The following is an 8,264-nucleotide window of genomic DNA, read 5'->3' as shown; positions in this document are numbered from 1 at the left end:
TGGTCCCTCCCCAGACACCTCTGTGCACTGACTGCACCAATCAAAAAACCCCACCAACATTCTGAATCAGATGCATACATAGTACATACCAGCAGGCGTGCGGGCTCATCTCTCTCCAGACACTGTCTTACCTCGGCCGCCCAGTCTCTCTCAACCCCCCGCGCACCCCCCCCCCCCCCCCCGACGTACCGCTGTCTACAGGTGGCAAGCCGGCTGTACAGTCTCTGTGCAAGGCACTCAGTGTCAGGAGAGAGAGGAGCCCGCACGCCTGCTGGTATGTACTATGTATGCATCTGATTCTGAATGCTGGTGGGGTTTTTCGGTTGGTGCAGTTAGTGCCCAGAGGTGTCTGTGGGAGGGACCAGCCACGGAAGCTTAGCAGAGGCTGCGGATGCAGACAAGCAGGCGTGTGGGCTCCTCTACTGACACCGTCATGCCTCAACTGCCCAGTCTCCCGCAGCCCCCATCGCCGGACTGCTGTCTACAGGTGGTGACCCGGCTGCCCAGTCTCTGTGCTAGCTCCTTCCCACCTCTACCGGACTACTGTCTGCAAGTGGGTGACTCATAGAGATGAGCGGATTCGGTGTTACTCGGTTTTACTCGGTTCTCAAAACCGAATCTTATTGGCTATCCAAAACACGTGACATCCGTGAGCCAATAAGATGTCGTTTTGAGAACCGAGTAAAACCGAGTAAAACCAAATCTGCTCATCTCTAGTGACTCAGCCCCAGTCTCTGAACCCCTATAAGTGAGTGATGGTCCGAGGCCCTATTCTAACTGTGGCACACCTCTGGGTGTCTGGCAGGAGAGACCACTCGCCCTCCACATGAATACCTCCAGGTAACTGCTGCTACATTTCACAGCTCTGGGGCCCCAGTCATTCTGCTGCTGCTGCTGCTACACTCTCTCTCCATGTTGCTATCTCTCTCTCTCTCTCTCCATGTCATTGTCTTTTGCCATGTCTCTCTCACTCTCGTCATGTCTCGCTTTCCCAGCATGTCTTTCTCTCTCTCTCTATGTCTCTCTCTTTTTTCCATGTCTCTCTCTCTTTCGTCATCTCTCCATGTCACTCTCTCTCTCCATTTTGCTCTCTTTTGCCATGTCTCTCTCGTCATATCTCTCTTTTGCCATGTCTCTCTCACCCTCTCTTGCCATGTCACTCTTTTTGTCTTCCTTCCCATATCTCTCTCTCCCTCCCTTCCCATGTCTCTCTCTCTCTCTCTTGGCATGTCTCTCTCCCGCCATGTGTTTCTCCCTCCTTCCCCAAGTCTCTCTCTCTCTCTCTCTCCTTCTCTCTTGTTCCCTTCTCATGTCTCTCTCTCTTTATACAAATATCCCGCACTTGCCGTGCTCATTAGCAGTATATGATTAAAACCCCCCTCAAAAAATCCTGCGTTTGCCCCTGGTGACGGTGGTGTTTTATGTGTAGGGGTGCCGGCAGCTAGGGAGTTCCAGCAACAGCTAGGGGGTTCCAGCTGCAGCCGGTAACTTTAACGCTGTGGCCATTGAACTCTATGATCAAGTGCTAATTTGCTGAGAGCTGTGACAGACGGCTCTTTCAGCCAATCAGCGGTCAGCCCATTGAATGCATTGGAACGGGCGCCCGAGGCAAAAACCTCAAGATCAGTGGGATCTCGAGGTTTTGCCTCAATTTGGGATCCTATGCAGGCTAATGCTTGGCTCACCTTTGATTCCAGAAGTTTGGCTGGAACCTGTAACCGTTCATCTCTATTTCATATCACAAAAAAAACAACAACCCCAGATCCACCATGCGTAGACCTGGGAATAACCAAGGTAAATTGCATGGTTGATGCACGTTCTCGTGAAAGGGGTATTAATGATGTTAACAAATGAATTCACACTGAGCTATGAAGACAGAAGTATAATAACATGATTCTCTGATGCTCTTCCATACAGGGGAGATTTGGGTTGACCCCATCTCATCACTTTCATTGCCTATGGAACCTATTATACACTACAAAATGTATTACTGTATCAAAGCCTCTATATATAGTGTGTTGCAATTATAAAATCTTTTTTTTTCCTTCATTTGTCATTTCACATCTGTGAAGCAATGGATTCTAGGCTAGCTCTGTGTAAATAGCCATTACCTGTAATAGTTAATTATAATCATTACCAGACCCACTGTTATCACGAGATGACACTTCAGCGTCACTTACTCTTCACTTTATTCAACTCTGAGAGAGGGGCCCGAGTCCTGTGATTATGCTATCTGAAGATGACGTAATTATCACAGGGCTCACTGCAGTATTGTTTTACTTTTTTTTTTCTTGTAAATTTGTCAGCGCTGGCTAGCCCGGAAGATTTCCGTGCATACCACTGAAAAGGTTTATACATTCAGGTGATACTAAAATAATGTGAAACGTGTATGAAAACATCCTTTTTCACATTGTGTTAGTAAAAAAAAAGGTTAATAAATCTGCTCATTAGTGCATTCAAGTAACTGAGCCTTAGAAGACTTCTTAGCCCACCTACCCTGCAGAAGACACTGTGGTCTATTCATTAAGCAATGGAAAGGAGTAGAGAAGTGGGCCAGTGGAGAAGTTGCCCATGACAACTAATCAGCTTTGAAGTAACATTTATTGAATGCATTCTATAATATTATACTTGAAATAGCAGCTGATTGGCTGTCAAGGGCAACTGCTCCACAGACCAGAGGCGGAACTACCGCCAGTGCACTGGGGCCCGCCTCTGTCCAGGGGCCCAAAGCATGTAATGAGTCAAACGGTCTCATTACATGCCGCTGCGTGCTGCGGGTAACCGCTGCCCGCAGCGCACATCCGCCCAGAGAGGAGAGGAGCGCAGCGGCACGGGGGAAGGAGGAGGAGGAGGGAGGTGGAGGAGGGAGCCGCAGCAGCGCTTTGTTACTGGTGGAGGCGCTGCTGCTGCTGCCCCTCTGCTTCACTATAGGCTGTCTTCCGAGAACAGCCTATGGTGAAGCAGAGGGGCAGCTGCAGCAGCGCCTCCACCAATAACACAGCGCTGCTGCGGCTCCCTCCTCCACCTCCCTCCTCCTCCTCCTCTCCTGCCCGGGAATCATCAGAAGCTGCACCGAGGAGCCTGAGCCAGCGGAGAGGGTAAGTATAATTCTTCTTTCTTCCTGTCTCTCTCACTCTTTCTTTCTTTCTTTCTTGGGACTGCATGCCGCAATGTGTAAAAATGGGGAATCTGCCTGCCGCTATGTGTAAAAATGGGGAATCTGCCTGCCGCAATGTGTAAAAATGGGCAATCTGCCTGCCGCAATGTGTAAAAATGGGGAATCTGCCTGCCGGTATGTGTAAAAATGGGGAATCTGCCTGCCGCAATGTGTAAAAAGGGGGAATCTGCCTGCCGCAATGTGCAAAAATGGGGAATCTGCCTGCCGCAATGTGTAAAAATGGGGAATCTTCCTGCCGTAATGTGTAAAAAGGGGGACGTTGTCTGCCGTAATGTGTAACAAGGGCACGCTGTCTGCCGTAATGTATAAAAAGGGGACGCTGTCTGCCGTAATGTGTAAAAAGTGTACGCTGTCTGCCGTAATGTGTAAAAAGGGGATGCTGTCTGCCGTAATGTGTAAAAAGTGTACGCTGTCTGCCGCTATGTTTAACAAGGGCATACTGTCTGCCGTTATGTGTAAAAAGTGTACGCTGTCTGCCGCTACGTGTAACAAGGGCACGCTGTCTGACGTTATGTGTAAAAAGGGGACGCTGTCTGCCGTTATGTGTAAAAAGTGCACGCTGTCTGCCGTAATGTGTAAAAAGTGGGACGCTGTCTGCCGTAATGTGTAAAAAGGGGACGCTGTCTGCCGTAATGTGTAAAAAGAGGAATCTGTCCGCTGTAAGGTGTAAAAGGGTCTCTACCTGGTGTAGTGGTGCTACTGTGCGGCGTAATTTGAATAATTGAGACTACTGTGCACCGTTTTATGAATTGGTATTATTTTGTGGCCACACCCCTTCCCCATGATGCCATGCCATTATGTATTTTTGCGCGCGCCTACGGCGCGCACTGCCCCTGTTTTGCATGCAGGGGTGGGGCTCCGATGCTGTTTCTTGCACACAGTGCTAAAATGTCTAATTACGGCACTGTTGCTAGGTATCCATTTCTCTGGCCCTGAGCAGGTCCCCCTCACCAGATCCTCTCCAGGGGTGAGGGGGTGGACTTGGATGGGATGGGGGAGGGGGCCCAAAGCATTTTGCCGCACCTGGGCCCACCGCTCGCTAGTTCCGCCACTGCCACTGACTCACTTCTCTATTCTTTTCTCTGATTCATGAATAGACAAGACTATTAGCTAGAACAACATCTGAGAAGGGCGATTTTGTACCATGTGCTGGTCCTGTCCCCAAACAAGTGATGTTGCTCTGAGAGAGAGGGGCCACCATCACCGGGAAGATGAGGACCACCAGAGCATTCTTAGCACACACCCTGCATGCTGCAGTCAGTAGAGTTTCTGTAGAGCCACCCGGAGTGTCGCACCAGGCATTCTGATCCAGGCTACCTACAAGCCAAGTGCTGGTGCTGTATGGCAGCAATGGTGACTCTCCCAGGGCCCTGCACCATGGTCCATGGCACTGCTAGAACACCCTTCGGTACTGCCCTTGTGGCTGGCTGCTAGTTGCTATCTACAATGACTGGATAATGTTTTGGGTCCTTAAGTCAAGGGGATCCCCAAAACAATAAGCAATTGTTCCCATAGGAGGCTTATGCTGCAATGTGGTGGCTGTTAAATCGCTACAAATAATCTCCTTTCAAAGTAAAGAGGACCAGATGTACTTAGCCTTGACAAGTGATAAATAGGAGAGTGATAAACTACCACCCAACGTACCTGTCATTTTTCAAACACAGGGAGATGTACTAAGCAGTGAAATGAGTAAAGAAGTGAGCCAGTGGAGAAGTTGCCCAAGGCAACCAATCAGATGTTCTGCATAATTTTATAGTATGCAAATTATAAGTGCTACTTCAATGCTGATTGGTTGCCTCGGGCAACTTCTCCTCTGGCTCAAGAGTGACTGCTTAGTACATCTACCCCACAGCCTGTAACATGGCAGTTAGGAGCTGATTGGCTGGTACTTTATCTCTCTCCACTTTATCACTTTTCAAGGCTTAGTACATCTGACCCTGATTAGTTAGTTACAGACAGATTTATGCCAATGTCTTCCCCGTCCTGTTAAAGTATCCAATGAAATAAATAAAGCTGATGATGCCACCGTGTACTGCAGATTAGCTGATATTACATTAGGGCCCTCATTCCGAGTTATTTGCTCGCTAGCTGCTTTTAGCAGCATTGCACACGCTAAGCCGCCGCCCTCTGGGAGTGTATCTTAGCATAGCAGAATTGCAAACGAAAGATTAGCAGAATTGCGAATAGAAATTTCTTAGCAGTTTCTGAGTAGCTCCAGACTTACTCCTACACTGCGATCAGTTCAGTCAGTTTCGTTCCTGGTTTGACGTCACAAACACGCCCAGCGTTCGCCCAGGCACTCCCCCGTTTCTCCAGCCACTACCGCGTTTTTCCCTGACACGCCTGCGTTTTTCTGCACACTCTCAGAAAACGTCCAGTTTCCGCCCAGAAACACCCACTTCCTGTCAATCACACTACGATCAGCAGAACGATGAAAAAACGTTGTTACGCCGTGAGTAAAATACAAAACTTTTGTGCTAATTTACTTGGCGCATGTGCGCTACGAACATTGCGCATGCTTAGTTTGCGACTAACCGCTCCGTAGCGAAAAAAAATAACGAGCGAACAACTCGGAATGACCCCCTAGGTACAGTCTTTAGAGAAAACAGTGAATGATAATGCAAATCCGGCATGTTTGTTGAATTCCTAGACCATTGTGCAAATTATTGTCTTTATCATTTGTAGGGTTTTACTTTTATTTTACAGGAAATGAATCTACGTCCAGGGTTGTAGTTTCAGCAAATGAAAAAAGTCAACCACAAGATGAGTGTCACACGGACTTCTCTTCTCATCCTTTTCCAAGGTAAAATCAATTCTCATTTTACAATACAGCACCTATGTTAATATAATGGGATAAATCTAATTATATGTTATATGTATCTTTCAGGCTTCTACTCGGTTTCCTTGTGTCAGAAATGGGCGTTCCCTTCCAATATGGTCGCTCTGATTGGTTCCTGTGTAGAAATCCCTTGCTCTTATTTTCCGGTCAGGGAGCCTGAGAAATACAGTATTGTATGGTATTTATATGATAGTCTATACTATATAGAGATATTTAACAGCAGAAAATCCTCGTCAGTAAGAAATGACTACATACGCCGAACCTCATTGGTTCCCGGAGGAAGCTGCACTCTGAGGATAGACCCAGTGAGAAGAGAAGATGAAGGTCGCTATTATCCAGGAGTAGCAGGAAGTAACAGCAGGAATGCGCACAACATACATAGTAGTACAATTGACCTCGCTGTCACAGGTAAATGTTTGTTTTTATAATTCATATAATTACAGTATGTATGAAAACTGGTGCATGAAATAAATGGTGTTGCCATTGCAAATAATGGTCACACTGGGTCATAAGGTAAGAGCTTTGTACCAGAAGCTAGTAGTTGAATTCCGTAGGCCGATAGGCAATGTGCAAAGCTCTATAGAGGAACGAAGAAGACGGACAAATAGAACACTACCAATACAGTGGTTAGTAATAAGGCCGGTACATGGTGAGGCATTAATATCAGGTCAGAGTTCAGGCAAGGGTAAAGCAATAACAGGTCAGCGGGCATGGTCAGTACACTATGAAGCAGTTAAAGCCAGGCAGAAGTACAGGTAGGGGTTGATGAGGTATACATGGTTAGCAAGCAAAGCTGGTACACAGTGGTCAGATAAATTAAGGTTAGGTACAGGCAAGGGTTAAACCAAAGGAGAATCAGGAGCCAGGAACTTTAGGTCAGTAACACAGAACACAGGACCCTTTGGATCAGAATGCAGAGTAGACTTGCAATAATCAAGCACAGATCGCTGGACAGCTCCTTCTTAAATAGAGAGAAGTTGATGACATCTCAGAGTTGATAAAGGCCACCAGGGGGCGCGCCTGAGCACTGCAAGCCAATCACCCCAGAGATGGACTTTAATGGCACCTGTGGGTGGAAATGGCAGTAGATCTGGACACCCATGGCCATGAATCGGGCGCATGAACCAAGGAGTACTCCATGTTAGGAGCTGGCTGCCCAGAACTCCCCAGAAAGGAGCCGTTGTGGCAATAAGTGCCATGACCCCTGTTTGTGACAATAATCAGATCTCAACTGTCATTTTCTTGTGCAGCTTTAAACATGAATGTTATGGAAACCTGTGATTAATTACAATGGGAAATATTTCCTCTTTCTTTTGCTTCCTCTTTTTATAAATATTTCCCCAAGTTTAAAATAATTGTTTATTTTGGACTATACTATGTCTACAAAAATTGATATAAAGCATATTTTTAAAGAGATGTTTATGGAAAAAAATAAGGGGTTAAATGAAATAGACATGTGATCTGCAAGCATCGTTGGGTTCCCGGCGAGTCTGCCCCGGCGAGTCCGTAGCAATCATTTAAAAGTTAAAGCCAACCTGGTTTTGGCTTTTAAATGAAAGTAACTGTTAAACATCGGGCAGACTCTCCGGGAACCCAGAGATGCTTGCAGATCACGTCTATTTCATTTACCCCAATATTCTGGATATGTCATAAATAAATTTTACATACAAAGCTTGACAAATGCTATAGCATTAAATGGTAATTAAGAACAAATTGTAGAATTCAATGTTTAGTTTTATTTTGCAAGTTAATTGTAATATGACACTGATAATATAACAAAAGTCTAAAAACACATTATAAAGGAAAACTTAACTGACAAAAAGAATTCAAACCTCAACTAAACATGTAATTTTAGCACAATCCAACAAGTCACCCCGATAAAGAAATGATTTTAGTGATCTGCAGTAGGTGTTGTACAAGCTTCCCAATTCAGAGGGGTAACTAGAGTAGAATACGTAAAACAAGCGCTATTTAGAAATCACAATATGACAACTTTTAGTGATAAAAGAGGCAAAAATAATAAATAGATTGTAATGTTTGCAGTCTTTATAGACTTAGTGTATAGGAGTTGGTTGTGCTGCAGGTGTTAATCCATGATAATTGTTCAATATAGCAGCACAAATTGCAGGTACTGTGGACCTAACTGACCGTACCTTGTTTTTTTGTGTGATCTTGCAGCATGCCTCTCTCATTGGATGTAATTCCCGGCCTGATCTGGCAAGGCCTGGCGTGTTTGGCCACAGCGTC

This window comes from Pseudophryne corroboree, chromosome 10 (genome assembly GCF_028390025.1).
Source record: "Pseudophryne corroboree isolate aPseCor3 chromosome 10, aPseCor3.hap2, whole genome shotgun sequence".
Classification (NCBI taxonomy): Eukaryota; Metazoa; Chordata; class Amphibia; order Anura; family Myobatrachidae; genus Pseudophryne; species Pseudophryne corroboree.
This window is presented reverse-complemented; position numbering follows the sequence as displayed.